The sequence below is a fragment of the Echeneis naucrates genome, chromosome 2 (assembly GCF_900963305.1).
Source record: "Echeneis naucrates chromosome 2, fEcheNa1.1, whole genome shotgun sequence".
NCBI classification, from domain to species: Eukaryota; Metazoa; Chordata; class Actinopteri; order Carangiformes; family Echeneidae; genus Echeneis; species Echeneis naucrates.
The window spans coordinates 7,817,186-7,840,688 of record NC_042512.1 but is presented as its reverse complement, the minus strand read 5'-3'; the positions used below and the strand labels follow the sequence as shown (position 1 = coordinate 7,840,688).

The following is a 23,503-nucleotide window of genomic DNA, read 5'->3' as shown; positions in this document are numbered from 1 at the left end:
ATCCTGCAGGTCGTTCTGACTCAGGTCCAGTTCTCTGAGATGGGAGGGGTTGGACTTCAGAGCTGAGACCAGAGAAGAACAGCTGATCTCTGACAAACTGGAGTTGTCAAATCTGAATAAGGAATGAAAGATGCAGATAAAATCATTGATAATCAGTTAGATATGTCCACGAGACTTTAAAGTAAAGTTCCACCACATTCTGTCTGGATGTTTGAAGTGTTTCTTTAGTGTAATTGTCATTTCAGCCACTGGAGCCTGAAGTTCAGCAGCTCCTCACTCTAAAACAAAGTGATTCCCTCAGCTGACCTGCGGCTGCAGTGGAATACAGGACATACTTGTGTAGGAATACAGCAGATGGCTGCTTCATAAATATGTGGCAGCAAAGGAAAGTTCTGCTTTGATGTGAAGATGAAGCTGTAAAATCTTCTAAATGAAAAACATTTCAACATGTGTGGGACTGTTTGTTTTCAAAGTGAGTAGAAGAGCTTTTTGATGTTGACTCCGTCCACAGCAGCTCATCACTCAGCTTCTGTACCGCTGCTCTGAACTCCATCTACTGCAGTAACACACTGACTGAGTATGACCACACCACAAAGAAACACAACTATCACTGTGCTGCACATGAACTGTGCTCAGTGCAGGGAAACCTGTGGTGGAGCTCCAATCCTTTGGAAATAACAGCTTTCAGAGCACAGGGGGGCCACGGCCACGTGTCTGAAAGCCCCATGAGGGCTGGAGTCTCAACAACACAACTGACTCTGGTCCTCAGCTCCACACCCTCCAAGTCTGAAGACATTTATTAAGACATTAGATTCAGCGGTGGATTAAAGATCTACCACAGTGGACTGACCTCAGAGTCTCCAGTCTACAGTCTGGACTCTCCACAAGATCACGCAGCTTCTTCACATCTGGATCCTGCAGGAGGTTTCCTCTCAGGTCCAGTTCTCTGAGATGGGAGGGGTTGGACTTCAGAGCTGAGGCCAGAGAAGAACAGCTGATCTCTGACAACCAACAGCATCTCAACCTGGAAAAGAACAAATCATGGAGATCAGATGACTGATAATCAGTCAGAAATGTCCTGATCCAGAACTTCTCCACCTTCTCAAACTCATCACCCACTTTAACATCTCAAATGTTGCTGGTCCACATCAGACTTTGTTCCAATACAAAGACCAAGAGCAAGATTTGGTCCTGGTTTCTGTCTGGAGATCAAACATGTGAAACCAACTCTTTGGTTCCTGGGAGACTTTTCATGATTAATATATTGAACAGGTAAATTCAAGTTTTGGAAAACACTGACAACATTTATTATTATTATTAGAACAACTGGAAACATGAAACAACAGCGATTTTGAATACATTCAAAAGTGAATACATTCAAGTTAAATGTGAATATACATTCTGGATTAAACAAATCTACAACAGCAAGTAAACAGACCTCAGAATCTGCAGTCTACAATCTGGACTCTTCAGAAAACCACACAGATCCTTCAGTCCTGAATCCTGCAGGTCATTGTTGTGACTCAGGTCCAGTTCTCTGAGATGGGAGGGGTTGGACTTCAGAGCTGAGACCAGAGAAGAACAGCTGATCTCTGACAAACTGCAGTTCTCCAACCTGAGTAAAGAATAAAAGATGTGACTTTAGGACACAAAGTTCCTGCCAAAAAGCGTTCAATGTTTCATCATCTGTTCAGAGCTGAAGGTTTAGAAAGTAGAAGTTTAGAAAATGAAAGTTTGGAGGAAGCCAAAATGAAGAATCTACTGCCTTATAAAGAACTCTGTTATGACCTTTGATCATTTGTATATATTGCTGTTTGCACTCCTTGTTCTCAGGGTGGAGTCCACTCTGTGTGTGTGCCCCATTTCCTGTTCAGGTGTAGAGGTGGGATTGGCTGGTTCTCCTCTTTAAAAGGGAAGTTCTCCTGTACTGGGGTGACTCCTCCTCCTGCTCCCAGCTCTGGATCATGCTGGGCTGTGCATGTGTAGTTTTGTTTTACTTGTTTATGTTACAAATAGCAGTCTTAGTAGCTGTCATAGCTTTAGGGGAAGGAATTCGTTTTTGTCAATCTTGTTCTCCTATTTCATCGTCAGTGAGGTAGGGTTGGTTTTTTTTTTTTTCTTCAGGTTATATTTTTCAAACCTTACTTGACTATGATTACAACTCAGATAAACAACAACAGAACAACAAACATACTCATTAAAGTAAAGACACAGTAACAAACATGCATTGATTCTGTTCTATGTTCAACCAATAGGTTGTGGTGGAAAAAAACTGCAGAACAGCCCTTTACCTCCTGACAGGAAAGGGAGGGGGAAAGAAGTGTGAGTGAAAAAAAAAAAAACAAAAACTGGTGAGTTAAATGAGTGGCAACTGTGAACTGGTGGAAGGAAAAAGCTACTGACACAAACAGCAAGGAGAACCCAACAAATGTTGGGAAAATAAGAAAGCAGTAACACGAGGAAGAGAACCAGCTGGATTCACTGGAGGTTTGGAAACCCATGGCCTGAGGAGTGGTGATGATCCCAGGAGTACCAAGGAGGAAAAAGGTGCCTGTATACTGGGACTCCATACCTGCCTGGGCTGGAGGAGCCCCACAACAGAGCTAAGTACAGTCCATCACTGTCCCCTCAACTATTTAACACACTGATCCACCATACGTCCACTCACACATACTGAACCCTGGAGGAACTGGAACCAGCTGGACTAACACACACATACACCTCAAAAAAAAACTTTTACTCATCCTCATACTGTTACACAGGAAGCTTGATCTGGACTAACCCACACATCCCTCCATTCTCCATCCTCCATTGATGATTTAAGTTTTGTGTTGCCATGATTTGTGATAACAGGGTCAACTGTGATATTTTGTTTTTGTCTGCCGATTAACCTTCCGAGCAAATATTGTTTGGATTGATTTTGATTTGTAGTGTGTACATTGGGTTACACATTACAGGTGCTTTTTTTAAGGAACCTCAGTTTGATTTATGTATGAAAACCCCCTTTGATTTGACATTGATTGACTTGACATTTTCTCCACATATTATTTTGTAGGTATGAGGTTAGGTAAGGTTGTGTCCACCTCCCTAAAAGTAAATGATCCTCAGTGAACATAGAAGACACCACTACAATCTACAAACCTCTTCAGTTTTCAATTTTTACTCATTTAAATAAAAATGTATCATAAAAAACTAAATCCAGTTTTAGTATTCACACAAACATGAACTCTGACCTGAGAGTTTCCAGCTCACAGTGTGGACTCTTCAGTCCAGCAGACAGCAGCTTCACTCCTGAATCCTGCAGGTTGTTGTTACTCAGGTCCAGATCTCTCAGACTAGAGGACTGGGAGCTGAGGACTGAGGACAGAGCTTCACAGCTTCTGTCTGAGAGGTGACAGAGGCTCAGTCTGAAGTACAATTACAGAAGAAGAGGGGGGAAAAAAAAAAAAAAAAAAAAAAAAAAACTTTATGTTGGTGATGTGTAATAAAACTGCACAAACATGTTGTCAAAACACACAATATTTAAAGATATGTCGATGAATTATTAATGCAAAACAGACATAAGCGAACCTGAGTCCTTCCAGTCTGCACTTTGGACTCTTCAGTCCAGCAGACAGCAGCTTCACTCCTGAATCCTGCAGGTTGTTGTTACTCAGGTCCAGATCTCTCAGACTAGAGGACTGGGAGCTGAGGACTGAGGACAGAGCTTCTAAGCTTCTCTCTGAGAGGTTACAGCCACTCAGTCTGAAGAGGAATCAGCAAAATAAGATAAATTATTAAAGAAACATGTTTTTGATTCTCAACTAAAAAAAGATCCAGTTGATCGAGATGGATTTATTTGCACATACAGAGCTTTGTTGGAGGCTTTGACCACTGGCAGCAGCCTCAGAAGAGCCTCCTCTGAAGCAGAGTATTTCTTCAGGTCAAACACGTCCAGATCTTTTTCTGATGACAGTAAGATGAAGACCAGAGCTGACCATTGAGCAGGAGACAGTTTATCTGTGGAGAGACGTCCTGATCTCAGGGACTGTTGGATCTCCTCCACCAGAGAACCATCATTCAGTTCATTCAGACAGTGAAACAGGTTGATACTTTTCTCTGGAGACAGATTCTCACTGATCTTTGTCTTGATGTACTGGACTGTTTTCTGATTGGTCTTTGAGCTACTTCCTGTCTGTCTCACCAGGCCTCGTAGGAGAGTTTGGTTGGTCTGCAGTGAAAGACCCAGAAGGAACCGGAGGAACAAGTCCAGGTGTCCATGTGGACTCTGTAAGGCCTCATCCACAGCACTCTGGTAGAGACGTGTTGTTTTAGATCCAGTCCTCATTAGTTTAAACTTTCGAGTTGTTTGTTTTTCTGACATCAGACTGACTCCAGAGTTGATGAAGGTCAGATGGACATGAAGAGCAGCCAGAAACTCCTGAACACTCAGATGGACGAAGCAGAAGACCTTGTCCTGGTACAGCCCTGTCTCCTCTTTGAAGATCTGTGTGAACACTCCTGAGTAAACTGATGCTGCTCTGATATCGATGCCACACTCTGTCAGGTCTGATTCATAGAAGATCAGGTTTCCTTTCTGCAGCTGCTCAAAAGCCACTTTTCCCAGAGACTCAATCATCTTCCTGGTCTCTGGACTCCAGTGTGTATCTGACTCAGCTCCTCCATCGTACTTGACCTTCTTCACTTTGGACTGAACCACCAGGAAGTGGATGTACATCTCAGTCAGGGTCTTGGGCAGCTCTCCTCCCTCTCTGGTCTTCAACACCTCCTCCAGAACTGTAGCAGTGATCCAGCAGAAGACTGGGATGTGGCACATGATGTGGAGGCTTCGTGAGGTCTTGATGTGGGAGATGATCCTGCTGGCCTGCTCCTCATGTCTGAACCTCTTCCTGAAGTACTCCTCCTTCTGGGGGTCATTGAACCCTCTGACCTCTGTCACCATGTCAACACACCGAGGAGGGATCTGATTGGCTGCTGCAGGTCGTGTGGTTATCCAGAGGCGAGCAGAGGGAAGCAGTTTCCCCCTGATGAGGTTTGTCAGCAGCACGTCCACTGAGGTGGACTCTGTAGGATCAGTCAGGACCTCAGTGTTGTGGAAGTCCAGAGGAAGTCGACACTCATCCAGACCGTCAAAGATGAACACAACCTGGAAGTGATCAAAGCTGCACATTCCTGCTTCTTTGGTTTCAGTGAAGAAGAGATGAACAATATCCACCAAGCTGAACTTCTTCTCTTTCAGCACATTCAGCTCTCTGAAGGTGAAGGGGAATGTGAACTCTATGTCCTGGTTGGCTTTGTGTTCAGCCCAGTCCAGAGTGAACTTCTGTGTTAAGACGGTTTTCCCAATGCCAGCCACTCCCTTTGTCATCACTGTTCTGATTGGTTGGTCTCTTCCAGGTGGGGGTTTAAAGATGTCTTCTTGTCTGATGCTTGTTTCTGCTCTGTCCTGTTTCCTGGATGCTGTTTCAATCTGTCTGACCTCATGTTCCTCATTGACCTCTCCAGTCCCTCCCTCTGTGATGTAGAGCTCTGTGTAGATCTGATTCAGAAGGGTTGGGTTTCCTGCTTTAGAGATCCCCTCAAACACACACTGGAACTTCTTCTTCAGGGAAGATTTGAGTTTACGTCGACAAACTGGCACATTAAACTCTGAATGGGCAAAATATAAATAAGATCAAGAATTACTAGGTTGATGTTTACTTTTCCTAAAGAATAAGAATATGATCATATTTCTCTCCGTCTCCTCAGACTTTAGTAAATGTCTAATTGATCCATCATGTTAAATCCTCTTACTGCTCTGCAGACAGTCAGCCAGCTCCTCCTGCTTCATCCTCCTCAGGAAGTTCACTGTGATCTTCAGAAATGCCTCTCTGCTCCTCCTCTGCTCTTCATCCACCTCATCATCCTCATTCTTGATGAATTGTGGGTAATCTGGACTCAGACTCCTTTTGATTTTCTTCAGCTCGTTCTTCACAAAACAGACGATGTTCTCCTCCAGCAGCTGGAACACAATAACATCCTGTGTAAAGTTCACTCTCAGTATAAACTGATGGATCAAAGCATCAGATCATCAGTCAGCAGAGTTCAACTTTAGCTGCTGCTGTATCATCTGCTGCCACGTCTCTTTCCAGAGCTACACAGAAAGATTCAGACCTGCTGAATTCACTAAACTAACTTCACTGGTGTAACTTACTAAGTTTGACTTTAGATTCTGACAACACAGAGATCCTGATCATCACATGAAGACCAAACTGATACAGCCCTTCAACACATCAACTTAGGAAGTGAAAATTCAGGGTATTAACTGTGACTGTGGCTGAAGATGGATCAGACCACCTGAACTAGTTCACTGATGAATTATTCCATCTTTAAACCCTGTAGAGACAGAGTCCATGGAGGTCCAGGACTGAATCTGATTAACTTTGGTCTTTGTTATTAAGTCAGAGCTCAAATTATCTGGAAAACAACTACACAGCAAATTATTTGTTTTTTCCAAGATAAAAAAAAACAAAACGAGTGTTTAATACTTATCTTCTTTGAAGAATTAATTTCTTGTTTTCAGTGTTCAACTTTGCCCTATAATCTTAAATCAGATTTAAAATTCAAGGCAGGGTGTGCACAGGCAGAGAACAAACGCAGGTGAAATCGTTTTGGCACTGATTGCAGTTGTGGTTCACAGTCAGCAGGGAGCGTCACGCCCCATAAAGAGTTGTATGGAATAAAAGAAATTAATTGATGAGAGCAACGCTTCTTTTCATATACTGGACATGCATCGGAGATCAGGCTCCCACTGACGTGTCATCTAATTTGCTCCGAAAGTGCTACTACAAACTCCTGTCTGTCACAGAGTAAAGCTCTACTGGTCTAAAGAGTGCAGCTTCAAACTCAAGTCTTTGTTGGTGTCTGTTGTAGTCACTGGATGAACATTTACACACCATAAATATGGAGTCCAGGTCTGTGTGATGATGTTTGTCAGACTGAACTCTGAGGAGAAAAGACACAAACACACAGTTTGTTCCAGGAGTTTTCTATGAACACCAGAGAAACTGATAGACAAGCTTTGATACCTTTAATGAGTCAAACAACAACAAATGATCAGCTTTTACCTTTTTTCTTTGATAAAGTCATCCACAGACTGATCACTCTTCATGGACACACAGCTGGATACAGCAGACTGTTGTCCTCCCTTGAAGTTAATAATACAATCCATAGACTGATTACTCTTCATGGAGACACAGTTCATTTCAGGAAAATCTGGTCTTGACTTCTGGTTGCTAGTAGAAACAGAGTTGACAGAAGACTTAACCACCAAGAAAATGGGCAGCAAATTATCAGTTTAAAATAAATCAGCTGAGATAATTTTATTGTGAAATGTTTTTGTTCATTCTAATGACATTTACATGGCAAATATGAATGAATCTACACGTCCTGGTTGAGCTCCCAATGGAGACATGGGCAAAAAAAAAACTGAAGCAGTAAAAGTTCAGGAGTAAAACCTAAGTAACAGTGAATAATGATGGAGCAGTGATCTGAGTGCTGAGCTCTGACAGATGGACAGTTAGAGATCCTCATCTCACCTCTGAGCTTTGGTCTGACTCTCATGTTCCCCACACAGAGTGGTTTTAGAGGGAGGGGCTCCCTCCTCTCTGTCCTCACACTGATTCATAGCTGAGCCTCCACCTTCACACAAACAACAATGGGATTTACATCACAGGACAAATACATCGTCAATACTGTCACTACTGATGTTCCTGGATTTGAGTTGAATGATTTTCACACACATTCACACATCCACCTCTATTCAAACATGGAGTTTACATATTGTTTGGAATTCCAATGTGAATGTCACAGACAGCATTTTTTGTCAACACTTGTTCAGAAAGCAGCATATTTGATTGATTGTTGTACCAACCTGAAGATGATCAGTGTTTATTGCTCATAACCTGATCACAGATCAATAATCAGCCATTGGAAGACGCTCTGAAACTTTCTTCTGCAGTCAGAACTCATCCACCTTCAGACTGGACATCTTCTGACTGTAGAACCGGAGCTTTTTATACATCTCACTGCAGCACAATAAAGTCCTCTGTGAGTATTGTGTGTCCCACAGTGTACATGACATCTGAGCAGCAATACTTCCACCTGCTGGAGATTTATTGTTACTACAGCTGTAAAATCAATCTATCAGAACATGAACTCAGTCTGTAGAATCCAGAAGATTAATGACACACTTTGTCCTGCTGTTATGGAATCAAATCCTACTTCAGGTTTTCTATATATTAAACTCATGAGCACTGTTGGGGATCAAAGAGAAAAGGACAAAGGTGTGAAACAAGATTTTCAGCAGCACTGATAAACAGGAAAACATTAACTAATTGTCATTAACTTCAGCCTTTAACTCCCAACAACAAACTGACTTGTCTCTCTCTGTGTTGATTTCAGTCAGATTCTCTTATAAACAGAGAACATTCCTGATTCATGTTAATTCCAATCTGCAATGTTATACATTGGCATTAGCACTTTATTTCAAACAAACTCAGATCACCATTTACTTTTTAATTTAATTTTAATAAAATAAATTTGAGGGCCAAAAAATTCCTTCAGAAGCCAAGGGAAAAAAGTTACAACTAAAGCAGTCTGACCTATGTCGGGAAACCCCAGACCAGAGGAGGTGGTTCTCTCATCTGATGTTTAGGATGCACCTTAAACATTTGTTTCTTTGACACATTATTTAAATAGTGTGCCTCCACAACATCATATGGATCAGTCTGATCTGTCAGTAATTAGGAAGTTTCAGAGAAATGTATCTCAGATCTGATGGTGCTTCTTTCTGTCCACTAGATGGTGGTATCTGACTGTAGGATGTAGTGATGGTGCTTTGATTTAATTCATGTCAGGTTTCAAGGTGTGCTGCCTTAAACCTTTGATGGCTTCATCTGGGAATACTCAGTGTGTATAATTAACAGTAAGAGCTGAATTCTTTCAGTGAAGTTCATCCAAAGTTTGTTCTGTCATGGCTCAACTGTAACACAGCACACCAGTTCAAGGAAATCAACTTCATCATTAAAGTTGTTAAAAATAACAAAATAAGTTGTTTCACTTAGATGTATTATTTGTGATCATTTAGGCAACTTAAAAAAAAAATAAAATCTGAATTTAAATTTGAAATTTCTTGACTTTACTCAGTGACTCTTACTTTATATTAGAGCAAGAATTAAGTGAAGAAACTGTTCTCTACTAAATTACAGAAAATATTAACAGATAATTTGTAATCAGGGGTTGTCTTCACATTTCTGCCTATCCCTGAGAACACAGGAAAGAAATTTTGTTAAATGTTTTTTATTTTATCATCACAATCAAAGTCATTTGTGACAGGTATTGTATTTTACGTTTGACATGTTACAAAAATGTTTAAATAAAAACATTATGAGTTTTGATTTGGTCTTTAAAAAAAAAAAAAAGATTGTTGCCATGTCCTTCCATTGTTGTGAAGCTGTGGTGGTCATTTTTGCATTAATATTGGTTCAATTCTCAGGAGATAACAATTCCCTGTTCTGTTTCCCGTTTAATGTTTGCTATTGTTGACACCTGAAAGAACCATAAAGTCTTGAAGTCAGACAGTAAATAATCCCGAGAGGTAGCTGCTACTAATTAAGTGTAGTTATTTTCCCGTAGACATCATTACAATCAGACTTACAACAAGTGGAGTCATCGTCTTAGTTACAGTCTGATCTCAGTAATCATGGTCATTAGATATGTACAGATCTGATCCTCTCCAACTAACCCATCACAGGACGTTAGTTCTCTCCTGGCTCATTAACATGGAAGAAATAATTACTAAAGCAAACCATCTTTATCTGTGACAGCAACTCTACATTTGGTTATTGATTTATAGTCAAGTGTTACATTTAATCACAAAAGTTGTATTTGTTCTCAAATTCAGCACAACTGTTTTATTTACAGAAAAAAAACTTGGTAAAATAAATTAATACACCTATTTTACTATGCCTTTTACTATACTGTGTTTGAGAAATCAAACAGTTTCCGTGCAGACAAGTCTGTCTGTCAGTGATAATTATTGATGTTGATCTTAAAAAAAAATAAAAAAATAAAAAAATAAGTCAAAAGACAACGCCTCAGTCATTATCTGAGCTGTCAGACCAGTTCTGCCATTAAACTGTCAGTTGGCACAACTGTGGTGTCAAAGTATGACGACAAATGCAGGCAAACACACAGTGAAGATCAGTGCTCTGTTGATTTGTTTAATGGCCATTAATACAACTTTTCTTCAAATCATCCTTTAACTCCAAGAGAAACTATTATTTTTACACATCTGAAAGCAGCCAATCAGCATCCAGAAAAGTTCTCCTGTCCAGTCAAACAGTGAAACAACACAATGTGATCACAGTGATCCTGTTCACACATTTACAGATTCTCACCTGCTGAACTTACTTCAGGGAGACTTTCTGACACTTTCCAGCTTCATGTGAAGAGAAGAAGCTGCTTGTTCTCCCTCATCAGTCCTGGTGTCTGTTTGAGCTGAGGAAAAGTCACACCCTCATAACTTTAGAGTCCAAAGTATGAAACATTAAAACCGCTCCAACCTGTTTTTGGTTTGTTGTTGTACTGCTGCTGTTTGTCAGCGAGGTGGAGATGGAGAAACAGAGCCGGTAAAACCGAGTCCAACAGAAATAGTCCGGTAGGGATACAAAAGTCCAACAAAAAGAGGAAACACAGACTGAGCTCGACTTTCTGAAAAACTAACAAAGTAACAACAGAGAGAGAAAACAAAAGGCGAGACTGAACAAACAGGGAACCAAGAGAGAGGCTGACTGAGAGACCCCGGAGAACCTGAACGGAGGCAGAGAAGACACGACGATAACAATAAAAAATAAAACACGAACAAAAAAACAGTGAACGGGAGCAGCAGGAACAACAAGAAGAGGCAGGATACTCCGGCATTGAAGAGAAGTCAGAGGGAATCTATGTGGGCTGATTGGCGGGAAATGCAAGACAGGTGTGCCTCATTAGGAGAGAGGACACGCCCACTGGGACAGAACACAGGGGGGAGGGGCCGGGGGACACGTGACTTTAGCAACAAGGAAGCAGCTTGCTCTACAACGTAACTTTGTGAAAATAACATGTCTGTGGTTGTTCTCTGATCCCTCCTTCGTTTCTTCATGTCTTCTGTTTGTGTCTCTCTCTCGGAGTGATGTTGTTACTGAAGCCGACTCTGACCCCTCACTGAGCGGGTCGGTGCGGAGAAACACTCCGTTACCTCCGACAGCTGAGCGGTATCGCTTCTCGGCCTTTTGGCTAAGATCAAGTGTAGTATCTGTTCTTATCAGTTTAATATCTGATACGTCCCCTACCCGGGGACCATATATTAAATAGATTTTTGGAACAGGGAGATGGAATAGGGGCTTGCTCCGTCCACTCCACGCATCGACCTGGTATTGCAGTATCTCCAGGAACGGTGCACTCCCTCTGTGTGTTCAATACAAGTCCTGTTCAGCTCAACATCACCTAAAACACATGATGTTGTCTTCATGTGTGTAACGCTGAGTGTGCAGAGTGTTCATGTTCAGTTTATGGTTTTAGAATCAGTGATGCATTCATGTAGAAACATCAGTTTAATGTTACTGATTTCATCAGGTTATATTCTGCTGACCAGACTGAATCAATAAAGTTTTGTTTCAACACGTCATCGTTTAAATGTTGGTTGTGTTTTGCATTTGTCAGCTGAATCCACAGAGTGACTGAAATGATGAAGTAAATTCAGGAAAGGAAAAACATTTGGCTCTGAATCTCAATGTAGATTTGAACAAAGAGCTCCAGCTGAAGAAAACAATGCTGTCTGTTTCCAGATGATGAAGAACTCAGTTCTCAGTTGATGCTCAGTTATCTCCATCTAGTGGACAGATGGTAGAAGTTGATTCCTGAAAAGAGGAAGTGACTTTTCCTCAGATCAAACTGTTGAAGGAGAACGAGCAGCTTATTCCTCACTGACTCACTCAACTTCTGTCTCCTGGGTTTGGATTTGAGCCTCTTTCTCAGGAGCACACACGGAAAAAATAAGATTTTCTATTCCAACAATATTCGTGATGTCCTCGCGTATGAATGAATGTTTCACAAATGAGGCAGCAGCTACTCTTCCTGGGGTCCAAATGAAAATGCACATCTGCAGTCAAACAGGTTCAGGTAGACGCAGAGTCCTACATTAAAACAAACCACTTTGACTGACTGAAAACATACTGTAAAGTATGAACCACAGACTTCTGAAATGTTTCATAAATAGACTGAACAGGTGAGGGCTTTGGGACGGGGATCACTGCAGCATCTGCTGTTGAGAGCTGCAGAGTGATGTGCGCTTTCCTGTCAGTTCCTCCACAAAAGTCTCCATTAACTCCAGGAACAGTCGCTACATTTACTGAAAAGGACACAAAGGCCACACTGTTGACACTGATCGAAGATTATGTTACGGCTTCAGCTGGTGTCTTCACTGTGACAAGTGTCTTGTCAGGATACTTCAAGTAACACAGACATCAAACTTCACACAGCTACATGTGGTTCCATGGTGTCATCATGAGCACTCTGGACTCTAAATCTGTCATTTAACTAAACTCTTCATGATTGTACCGCACCGCTTGGACAACTGGCAGTGGTGGGAGTCAAACCCATGCCTCTGAAGAGACTGGAACCTAAATCCAGCACCTTGGACCGCTCGGCCACACGACCACATAACTTCACCCGTTTCACTGCAATAATGCCACATGTCTCACATTGTCTAACTTCTCAAAGTTGTGACTTTGGATGAAAGATACACTGTTACATGGATCAAAGGCAGCAGCTCTTCAGACTCACACATCATTCAAACCTTCAAGGAAGTGACACGCTACGTTTGTCTTTGGAGCTTCATTAACAGAGTGCACTCTATTGTGGAGGTCATGAGAAAAAAATGGGAGGAGTCTTTGATCTCTGTGATGTCATTAGAACCTTTGTGACATCACAGAATCAGCATCTCCTTTGATGGTTACTGATGGAACAGGAAAAGGTCAGTCCCTGATATAATCTTGTGAACCCACAAGCTTGCCTTGTTTCTTTGTGTCAGACTTTCCTTCCTTAACGGTAGATACCTAACATTCTGCCTAATACTATACTTACAGTAGGACTTTGACATATTACGTGAAGGGCTCGTCTGGGATTTGAACCCGGGACCTCTCGCACCCAAAGCGAGAATCATACCCCTAGACCAATGAGCCCTTGACATGTATGTGACAGGCTGGATCGATGCCCACATTCGTCACAAATCCATGACTGTGGTGTTATTAGCACCACGCTCTAACTTGATGAAGATTTGATACAACCATTTTGTGGACTGAACTTCCATCAAAGGCTTGCAGAGAAAAAACACGGTAAAGCAAAGCACAAAACTGTCCTGAGGATCTATCCCACATCGGTAACTCAAAGTGATGGTGGCCATTGGTGCAACTTAAAGTCTTGTGGAGAATGTGGGCATCGATCCCACTACCTCTCACATGCTAAGCGAGCGCTCTACCATTTGAGCTAATTCCCCTGTATTAGCATACTAGCATGCAAGCTAAGCTTTGGGAAAAGGCCCTTTAACAACCTCTGAGTTCACCATCAACAGGTTTCAAAGATATTTAGAAATCATTCACGATGGCCCTAAAGGCAGATATTTAGGATAATTCTAGCTGGAATAGCAGGCTGCAACAGGAAAAGTTCTGCATGTCTCTGTCTCTTGATGGGCTAATTTTTCAGCAAATTTTTCGGCTATTGTTGCAGTTTTTTTCGTCAGAATGGCCGAGCGGTCTAAGGCGCTGCGTTCAGGTTGCAGTCTCCCCTGGAGGCGTGGGTTCAAATCCCACTTCTGACAGAGACCACTTTTCTTTCATCTCAACTGCAGCAAGGTGTGTTTGGGGACAAAGTTCTTTTGGTCTACTTTTGACCGCCCAAACTTTTAAAAGACCAAAATTCCTTTGACATGTCGAAATATTGCCATTCTGTCCTTGGAAAATGGAAACAACCTGGTTTTGTCCACTCCACACGTATGAGGAAATGCAAATTTTGAGCCTCTGTGCGATCTAATCAGGCGGTCTTTGAGTATTGTGGACTCACTTTGATGGGCAAATTTTTAAGCAAATTTCAGGCAGGAGTTGACCACACAACCATTATAATTTTAAGACTAAGCCACACAGAAAATATATATTACATAACAACTAATTATGCTTGGATGAATGAAATATTTTTTTTATATATTTTATATATTTTTTTATTTAACAATTAGTGAAAACACCAAGAACAAGTGTGCATGTGGAGACATCCTCTTGATGATGAAATGAAAATCTGATTTTATTCCCATTTATATTTATAACTGTAAACTACGATCTCTTAAAGGTAAATGTAAAATCAATTGAAGAGTACATCCAAACTTACACGTTGACTTGAGTAGTAAATGCTTCTCATGCTGTTTCTCCTTTGCTGCTGCAGCGGTGTTATATTTACGGGGAAACATGTTCTCATCCTCTCCATGGGCCTGCTTTCAGACCTCCAACTCCACTGGGTTGAAATAACTGGATCTCCATTGATGATGGCTTTTTATAGAGGTTATGATGCTGAGCTGCTTAAAGTATCTGTCTTGTAAACAGGACATCCTGCATTCAAACCCAGCAGTGCTTCACTCTCAGTGGAGTTCCTGCTCATCACTTCCTGTATTACAGCTTTTGCTTGCAGTTTCTGCCAAATAAGACACAAAACTTATTGTGATATGAGTCTGAAGAGCTGCTGCCTTTGATACGTCACCTGATGATGTCACAATACTCACAGAATGAAACTCTTCCTTTGAAGCTGCTTCAAAGAATTTCCAAAATCACGTGATTCAGATGTAAACACAAAGTCTGCCACACTTCAGAACAGCTGTGAAGCTTATTGATCATTCATTTGTTGATTATTAATGATCAGCTCAGAAGCAAACAGAGTATCTGAAGCACAGGAAAGAGTTCTGCTCTCCAACACTCTGATCCCTCAATTACTACTCCACTGGAGCCTGTGACGTGTCCCTCCTGACAATGTGCTTCATTATCACCGCTGGAGATGCCGGGGATCTCATGTTATGGGCCCAGCACGCTTCCACTGCACCACGCTGCTTGCTGCATTCAGGTTGTAGTGTCAAAGTGGGTGTGGTGGTTAAAAGGTACTGAGCTTTCCACCTGCAGTGTATCAAATGACCACGAGGGGGCAGCTTGGAAAATGAAGTCAGATCTTATTGAAGAGCATCAGACTTTTAATCTGAGGATCCAGGGTTCAAGTCCCTGTTCAGGTGCTGCAGCTTCTTCCCAATGGCTGTTTTTTTGTCATCACATGTACATTTGTGTTCAGTCAGTAATTTGGTAGGATGACTACACAGGATAAATCACTCCAAGCTGAGTGGATATTTGAGAGATCAGAGTGTTGCACATGATAAGCACTTCCTGTGCAAAAGGCCACTCAAGGCAGAGCAGTCTAGACCTGCTCTATATGTACTTGACGTAACTTCATTATGATGTTTTGACGTGAGTTTAAAAAAGAGGCCAAAACATTAGGAGTTTGCTTTTAAGTGGACTTCAATTGCTGCTGTTTTGTCATCACATGTACACTTGTGTTCACTTTGGTAATTTGGTAGGATGACTACACAGGATAAATTGCTCCAAGCTGAGTGGATAGTTGAGAGATCAGGGTGTTGCGCAAGATAAGTACTTCCTGTGCTTCATTATCAACGCTGAAGATGGCAGGGATTGAACGCAGGGCCTCATACATGCAAAGCATGCACTCTACCACTGAGCTACATCCCCTGCATGGTGCACAATGCCCGCTGGAAACTAATCACTAAACTGTTACAAAGGAAATGATCAATCTGCAGTCTTTGCTCTGATCATTGTAACTTTGTGTTATTGTTGTATCTGATAAGTTAAGCTGCACTTCTAATGACCACCAGGGTCCACTGGTTGGAAAAAGACCTCAGGCTCATGACACAGAGCTCATGTTTAAAGTTTTTTTCTTCAGTACTCTTATTGTGTATGGAGCTCTGACTGTTGACATAAGTGCAGGTGACCTAAATTCAGCAGCATCATCAATGTCCTCATCTCATCCAAAAGGCTTCATCAGACAGCAGCTATCTGGTTAGCTAATGCTGCCAGAGCATGCAGTTCAGTGGTAGAACGTGCACTTCCCATGTATAAGTGTTTCCTATCTACAACATCTTACATTATGAATGAGGCACTGCTGGGATTTGAACCCAGGACCTCTTGTATACTAGACAGACACTTTGACCAGCTAAGCCACAGCACCACTCTGAAGTACATGCATATACAGAGGATCTGGTGATGGAAGTTTAATGTGTATACTACAGCTGAGGTTGATGGTAAAGTGGTTTGTTTTAATGTAGGACTCTGCATCTACCTGAACCTGTTTGACTGCAGATGTGCATTTTCATTTGGACCCCAGGAAGAGTAGCTGCTGCCTCAGTGACAGCTAACGGGGATCCTAACAAGTGATAAACAATAAACAGACATTTCCAATCATCATCAAAATGTATTCTTTAATTAAATGTTCCAGAGCTCAGGCTGTTGGTACACAAACAAAGAAAGGCATACTTGTGGATTCACAAGATTATATCAGGATCTGACCTTTTCCTGTTCCATCAGTAACCATCAAAGGGGATGCTGATTCTGTGTGGCGATTTTTTGGAGGATGTTTTGAGTTTCTAGCAGCCCGGCTAGCTCAGTCGGTAGAGCTTCCAGCACAGGTTCCAACTCTTTTTCCCAGAGTTCATTGAGGGAATTATACTGGAGATGACAAACCTGCAGGGAGAGTGTGTGTTTGGGGACATCTGGACATCTCCAAACCTACCTGGGTCTGAAAAGGCTGACTGTGATGTTTCTCATTTCAGCCCAGCTGGTGTTGGTATCATCTGTCACTGTAACTTTTGTTCGCAGGGAGATGAAAAGTGCCTGACTTAGTGGATTGGTTTTCATTGACAAGAAACAAACTGGCAGTGGTGGGATTCGAACCCACGCCTCCGAAGAGACTGGAGCCTTAATCCAGCGCCTTGGACCGCTCGGCCACACTACCACTGGGTGGATGTCTAAATTCATGTAACAGACCGACTGTAGCTGAATAGATAGAACGGTTTCATCCTCCTCTTGGTCTGTAGACCAGTTGGGCACCATTGGCATGAGATCTACAGGATCTCAAGTTAAATTGTAGACACACAGTTAGACTGCAATGGCCGGGAATCGAACCCGGGTCAACTGCTTGGAAGGCAGCTATGCTCACCACTATACCACCATTGCATGCAAAATGGTGAGCGTCCACTCCGAATGGACGCGAAATGGTACCGTTTGTTTGCGCTGTAAAAATTCTTATTTGTGCTGCTACGGTTTTATCGATGTTAGACATTTTAATTTCTGGTGATGAAGTCACTCAGCCCCCCATGTTCTCCAAATGGACCCAAAGTGCAGTTGTCACCAAATTTATCAAACAGTAATGTCAGATGTCAGATGTCAGTAATGTAAGATGTTCAATCTTAAATAATTACATAGCCTATCGTAGCTCAAAGCTTTTGACCCAGTGAGACATTTATAGGCAGTTAGTTCCATTAGGCCACTGGGACAGATATTTAATATCTCCAAGAAGCGAGAATAGGTTAGGAAGGATACTAAATGTTGTAGTGTATGATCAATGCTCAGAAAACGTTTGACTACATTTTAAATGCCATAAATGTCCTGCTGTCAATGGCTCGTTGGTCTAGGGGTATGATTCTCGCTTCGGGTGCGAGAGGTCTGACTGGAACTTTTCCTGTTGCAGCCTGCTATTCCTGCTAGAATTATCCTAAATATCTGCCTTTAAGGACATCGTGAATTAGAAGACAATCGGTCACCTGCCAAGACAAAAATATATATAATCACGCTGTGCACGTGCAAATAAAGATCATTATATTCATCATAATCATGGACCAGTAAAGATGGTGACAGATAGAACATCATGTTATGTCAGCACCACAAAAGTAGTAAAAAGAAGTACCAAGATGTACAGAGGATGTGAAAATATTGCAAAGTAAGTGGCTGACCATCATGACTCCTGTGAAAAGCAGTCAATCACTAATATCCCTTCTCCTCAGCACAGCATGAGCCACAAAACTACCATTGCTCTTGCTTCAGTTGCCAAGATCCTGCAACTAACAACCAGACAGCAAACCTCACACAGCTCCATAGTGTAACAGTTAGCACCCTTATTGACTGAAAGGCAACAGATGGGCTCATCCAGGATTTGAACCCGGGACCTCTCGCACCCTAAGCGAGAATCATACCCTTAGACCAACGAGCCATGCGGACTGTGGAGTTCATGACAAAAAAGTTGGAGGAGTCTTTCATCCCTTTGATGTCATTAGAACCTTTGTGACATCACAGAATCAGCATCTCCTTTGATGGTTACTGATGGAACATTTGTGGCATTTTTCTTTTTCATTATTTACACACAGCACATTCATGTGACAGTTAATGTGACAGTTTATTATATGCTAAAGAAACTTTGGTAAGAGTCACGATGGTCAGCCACATATGTTGGGGGTATTTTCAGATCCAAAATACATCCCTGTACATCAGAGTGGTGCTGCTACGGAGTGTTGCATCAGTGGCCACCATCACTTCAAGTAACCCAAATGGGAAAGATCCATATTGACAGCATTGTTGCGCTTTGCTACATCTGAACTAAAGATACAAATAAAATAATCTAAATTGGCTTTTCTGATTTGGGTGATCTGAATAGGTTTAACGTCTTGCTTGGGAATCAACCTGCAAAACTGCCCCCATGTTCTGTCAGGGTAGATGTTGCACACTGCATCAAGATGATCTGCCAGTGAGACGGCCTGAAAAATAAAACACATGGTGTTAAAGATTTCTTTGTGAGGTCAATAGCACAGCTTCTTAAGTCACAATCTGTGGAAAATGTTACTTTTCATTCTGATTATTATTCAAGCGTTCTTTATTGACAAGAAAGATCCAACATTAAGAACAGAACAGCTTCACACAAACAAAGTAATGATGAACAGCCCTTCAAGAAGGGGGACCAGAGGGTGTGTGCCAACTACAGGGTCATCATGAACCTCTGTTTTGGGTGGTGGTTGGATGTTATTGGTTTTTCTTAATCAATATCACACTAAATAATGGCAATAAAGGTTAAATAAATAAAGGTTGCAGACCCCTGATCGAGGGGTATGATTCTGACTTTGGGTGCAAGAGGTTCTGTGTGTAAATCCCAGAGGAGCCCCTCATATGATGTGTCCACTGTCTGCAGTTCCACTATTCAAGTGTCAGTAAGTTAGACAACATGAATTCAGGAAGGCTTCTCTGACTTCAACAGGTTCTGTTCAATGTGCTCTAACTGCTTATAAATGTCTCACTGGATCACTGGATTATTAGAAAATAATCTAAACCGGCTTTTATTTTGAAATGATTTTTGGCGATTTTTTTGGAGGATGTTTTGCATTTCTAGCAGCCCGGCTAGCCCAGTCGGTAGAGCATGAGACTCTTAATCTCAGGATCGTGGGTTCGAGCCCCACGTTGGGCGGTAAGCAGTTTTTTTTTTAGACCGAAAGTTACATTTCCAATATTCTGCCTCGTCTTTCAACCACAACCACATGAAATATTGTGAGGTTGAATGCTGCACGCTGACTGGTTGTGTGTCCAAATGGCTTCAAAGACATCTTTCTGCCATTCACTCCTCCAAACCTTTGGACACAGCTTTGAGCTTTCTCACAGGTGTCATTATTTCAGTGAAGATGTATGTATGGATGTATTCCCCCTGAATCCTGCTGAGACAGCGGGACCCAGTCTTTATGCTGCCACTATATATATATATATATATACACACATAGCACGGCCTCATCCTTTATTCACACTGTTGCTCCACCTGCAGCAGAGGGCCAGAGACCAGAGTCTGATCTGACTTCATTCATTTTAACATAAAAAAACAAACAGCTGCCACCAGATCAGGAATTTAAAATAAACACTCACGCCAGATTAGAATAGAATTCATGTGTATTTTATATTTTACTAACTGTAGCAGTGAAGAAATACATGTATTATTTAATTCAACTGCAGATGTCCATGTTGCCTATTATACTCTCCAAAACTGTTCCCTTTATTTTTAATGCATACAATTGGAGAAACAGAGAAAATATAGGTGTCATATATATGTACTTCAGTAAAAAAAAAGCAAATCTTTCTTTGTTAAATAACTAGCCTTGTTTATATTTAGATCAACCAAACCTACCTGGGTCTGAAAAGGCTGACTGTGATGTTTCTCATTTCAGCCCAGCTGGTGTTGGTATCGTCTGTGACTGTAACTTTTGTTCACAGGGAGATGAAAAGTGCCTGACTTAGTGGATTGGTTTTCATTGTCAAGAAACAAACTGGCAGTGGTGGGATTCGAACCCACGCCTCCGAAGAGACTGGAGCCTTAATCCAGCGCCTTGGACCGCTCGGCCACACTACCACTGTATGACTGTCTAAATTCATGCTGGATGTTCACCACCCACTTCTCCAAAGTCCAACAGTGAAGGTTTCAAATTCAGTTCAGTCCAAATAGTTCCAGTTTTGTTGTTGCCTTGCTCCTAATGTTAGATGTTTCCTAATGTTTGCACATGGAAAATACAAACTACACCTTCCAGCAGTAGAGGTGAAAGAAAAGCAGCTTCTGTCAGAAGTGGGATTCAAACCCACGCATCAAGGGGAGAATGCAGAAAGATGAGCACGCACACACTGAATGTTCCTTTACATTATGAGACATGACCTTTAGCTGGAAAACGTCTCATGAAAGACACATGTGAAGTCATGCAAATTTGGAGCCTCTGTGCGATCTAATCAGGAAATCTTTGCGTACTCACGTTGATGGGCTAATTTTTCAGCAAATTTTTTGGGAAACTTTTGAGCTTTTGTGGTTGAGTAATTGTGGTTGCCTGAACACTCTGGCTTCATGTTGCTTCCCTTTGGATGGATGCAGACAAAGTTCCATGACTGTGAATAATGTAGAGAAAAGACTAACCTTCCTCTGGCAAAAGGTAAACTGCAATGGCCGGGAATCGAACCCGGGTCAACTGCTTGGAAGGCAGCTATGCTCACCACTATACCACCATTGCATGTGAAGGTGCAAAATCACAGTCCTTTTTTAATGAAACTGGCTATGGGAACTCACATGGCTGGATTTATGACCGAACATTATCCACACTTTAAATGAATCAAAGTAAACTCATCATCCCTCAACAGAGGCCTCAGATATGTCTTTCCTTCTTTGGTGGAGGCCACTAGAGGTGAAAAAAATTCCAAATGCCAATTCCAAAAGAGACAATATTTCTTCCTTGCTAAGCGTCACACCATGGAACCACAAGGATGCAGCTGAGGGTCTGCTGATGGTGTCCTGAGGTGACAGCAGTTTGTAGTCTGTAATATAATACAGACTGGAGTATAACAGACTGTCACTTATTTAGTTACCTGTTTTGTCTCAGCAAGAATTTGGTTCAGGTGCCATCAGAGGAAATGACATGATGAACAGCAAACAATGTTTGTTGCAAGGATCATGTAGATCTGCATACTGTAGGGTATCATCAATATCACAGGTTGGTAACATCACGAGTGGGTAGGCTATTGCCTTAGTGTGTATTTGTATCAAGAAGTGACCGACACAGATGTGTTTTCAGAGACAGACTGCAGAGAAACTGGTACGTTGGCATGATCACAGTGATCATGGCTGCTGATTGATGTGTCTGCTGGTGGGTGTGTTGATCAGTATGTGGGGAGTGTTCATTAGCCAATCAATGAAATGTGAAAAGCTGTCGGTCACCAAATTTCCATCCATTCCATTCCATTCATCAAAATATATTCTTTAATTAAATGTTCCTAAACTTCTATTAAAGGCAGCATTATTGCAGCAGGCAGCACTCTATGGTGGAGGTCATGAGAAAAAAATGGGAGGAGTCTTTGATCTCTGTGATGTCATTAGAACCTTTGTGACATCACAGAATCAGCATCTCCTTTGATGGTTACTGATGGAACAGGAAAAGGTCAGATCCTGATATCATCTTGTGAATCCACAAGTCTGCCTTTCTTTGTTTGTGTACCAACAGCCTGAGCTCTGGAACATTTAATTAAAGAATAAATTTTGATGACGATTGGAAATGTCTGTTTATTGTTTATCGCTTGTTAGGATCCCTGTTAGCTGTCACTGAGGTAGAAGCTACTCAACTGCAGTATACAACTGCAGTATACATCAACCTCAACTGCAGTATACTTCCATTACCAGATCCTCTGTATATACATCTCCTTCAGAGTGGTGCTGTGGCTTAGCTGTCTTGTCTTGTAAACAAGAGATGTTGTAGATAGACACTTACACATGGGAAGTGCACGTTCTACCACTGACCTACATCCTCTGCATGGGCTGGCAGCATTAGCTAACCAGATAGCTTCTGAGCTCCTGCAACACCGATCTGTCTGATGAAGCCTTTTGGATGAGATGAGGACATTGATGATGCTGCTGAATTTAGGTCACCTGCACTTATGTCAACAGTCAGAGTTCCATACACAATAAGAGTACTGAAGAAAAATACTTAAAACATGAGCTCTGTGTCACATTCATGCAGCTTGTGTAGAAACAGTTCATTCCAGCAAAATGAACCTTCACCTATCACAGTATCTTAGAAGCCCTGGTGTCAGACATGCAGGCATGTAGCTCAATGGTAGAGCACATGCTTTGCATGTATGAGGCCCTGGGTTCAATCCCCGGCATCTCCAGCATTTATAATGAATGGTATGAAATGCTCAACTGCTCCTGCTTAGTCACTCAAACAAGTTACTGACAGACACTAAACTGACAACAGGACATTAAAATGGGCCACACTCAGACCCCACATGGCCCAAAGGACAAGGTGTTTGACTTTGGATCAGAAGACCGAGGTAAAGATTTATGTTCACAGAGATCACAGAGAGTCTCTTGTACGGCTCTTTAATATGAATGATGGGAACCAAGTCACAGCCCCCCTGCCATTTTTCTATTTGTGCCTCTGTGCCAGCAAATAAAATTTTGTGAAGGATAACAAAAGAAAGACACAAAAGGTGAACTGTGATGGCAGGAATCATGGTGTGAACACAGTCTGGCAGCTCTTCAGGGAAATACACAGAACTGTTTGTCTTTTCTGGAAAAGCAGTGAAAAGCAGTCAATCACCAATATCCCTTCTCCTCAGCACAGCATGAGCCACAAAACTACCATTGCTCTTGCTTCAGTTGCCAAGATACTGCAACTAACAACCAGACAGCAAACCTCACACAGCTCCGTGGTGGAACAGTGGCACCCATATTGACTCAAAGGCAACAGATGGGCTCGTCCAGGATTTGAACCCGGGACCTCTCGCACTCTAAGCAAGAATCATAAGATTCGAAGAATCGAAGGGAG

General features: G+C 41.9%; 10 non-coding genes across 10 annotated transcripts; 3 read left to right on the top strand and 7 right to left on the bottom strand.

Moving 5' to 3' along the window:
- Positions 1-11,296: 11,296 nt before the first annotated feature.
- LOC115057691 (U2 spliceosomal RNA) lies at positions 11,297-11,487 on the top strand. Its single transcript, XR_003841939.1, has one exon. It is a non-coding gene; the product is annotated as a U2 spliceosomal RNA (small nuclear RNA).
- A 1,703-nt stretch (positions 11,488-13,190) lies between these two features.
- Positions 13,191-13,262, bottom strand: trnap-ugg (transfer RNA proline (anticodon UGG)). Its single transcript has one exon. It is a non-coding gene; the product is annotated as a tRNA-Pro (tRNA).
- A 241-nt stretch (positions 13,263-13,503) lies between these two features.
- On the bottom strand, positions 13,504-13,576 carry trnaa-agc (transfer RNA alanine (anticodon AGC)). Its single transcript has one exon. It is a non-coding gene; the product is annotated as a tRNA-Ala (tRNA).
- Positions 13,577-13,814: 238 nt separating this feature from the next.
- trnal-cag (transfer RNA leucine (anticodon CAG)) lies at positions 13,815-13,897 on the top strand. Its single transcript has one exon. It is a non-coding gene; the product is annotated as a tRNA-Leu (tRNA).
- Positions 13,898-17,048: 3,151 nt separating this feature from the next.
- Positions 17,049-17,130, bottom strand: trnal-aag (transfer RNA leucine (anticodon AAG)). The gene has a single exon. It is a non-coding gene; the product is annotated as a tRNA-Leu (tRNA).
- A 149-nt stretch (positions 17,131-17,279) lies between these two features.
- Positions 17,280-17,351, bottom strand: trnag-ucc (transfer RNA glycine (anticodon UCC)). Its single transcript has one exon. It is a non-coding gene; the product is annotated as a tRNA-Gly (tRNA).
- A 961-nt stretch (positions 17,352-18,312) lies between these two features.
- On the bottom strand, positions 18,313-18,384 carry trnap-agg (transfer RNA proline (anticodon AGG)). Its single transcript has one exon. It is a non-coding gene; the product is annotated as a tRNA-Pro (tRNA).
- Positions 18,385-19,553: 1,169 nt separating this feature from the next.
- On the top strand, positions 19,554-19,626 carry trnak-cuu (transfer RNA lysine (anticodon CUU)). The gene has a single exon. It is a non-coding gene; the product is annotated as a tRNA-Lys (tRNA).
- Positions 19,627-20,471: 845 nt separating this feature from the next.
- trnal-aag (transfer RNA leucine (anticodon AAG)) lies at positions 20,472-20,553 on the bottom strand. Its single transcript has one exon. It is a non-coding gene; the product is annotated as a tRNA-Leu (tRNA).
- A 571-nt stretch (positions 20,554-21,124) lies between these two features.
- trnag-ucc (transfer RNA glycine (anticodon UCC)) lies at positions 21,125-21,196 on the bottom strand. Its single transcript has one exon. It is a non-coding gene; the product is annotated as a tRNA-Gly (tRNA).
- Between the last annotated feature and the right edge of the window lie 2,307 nt (positions 21,197-23,503).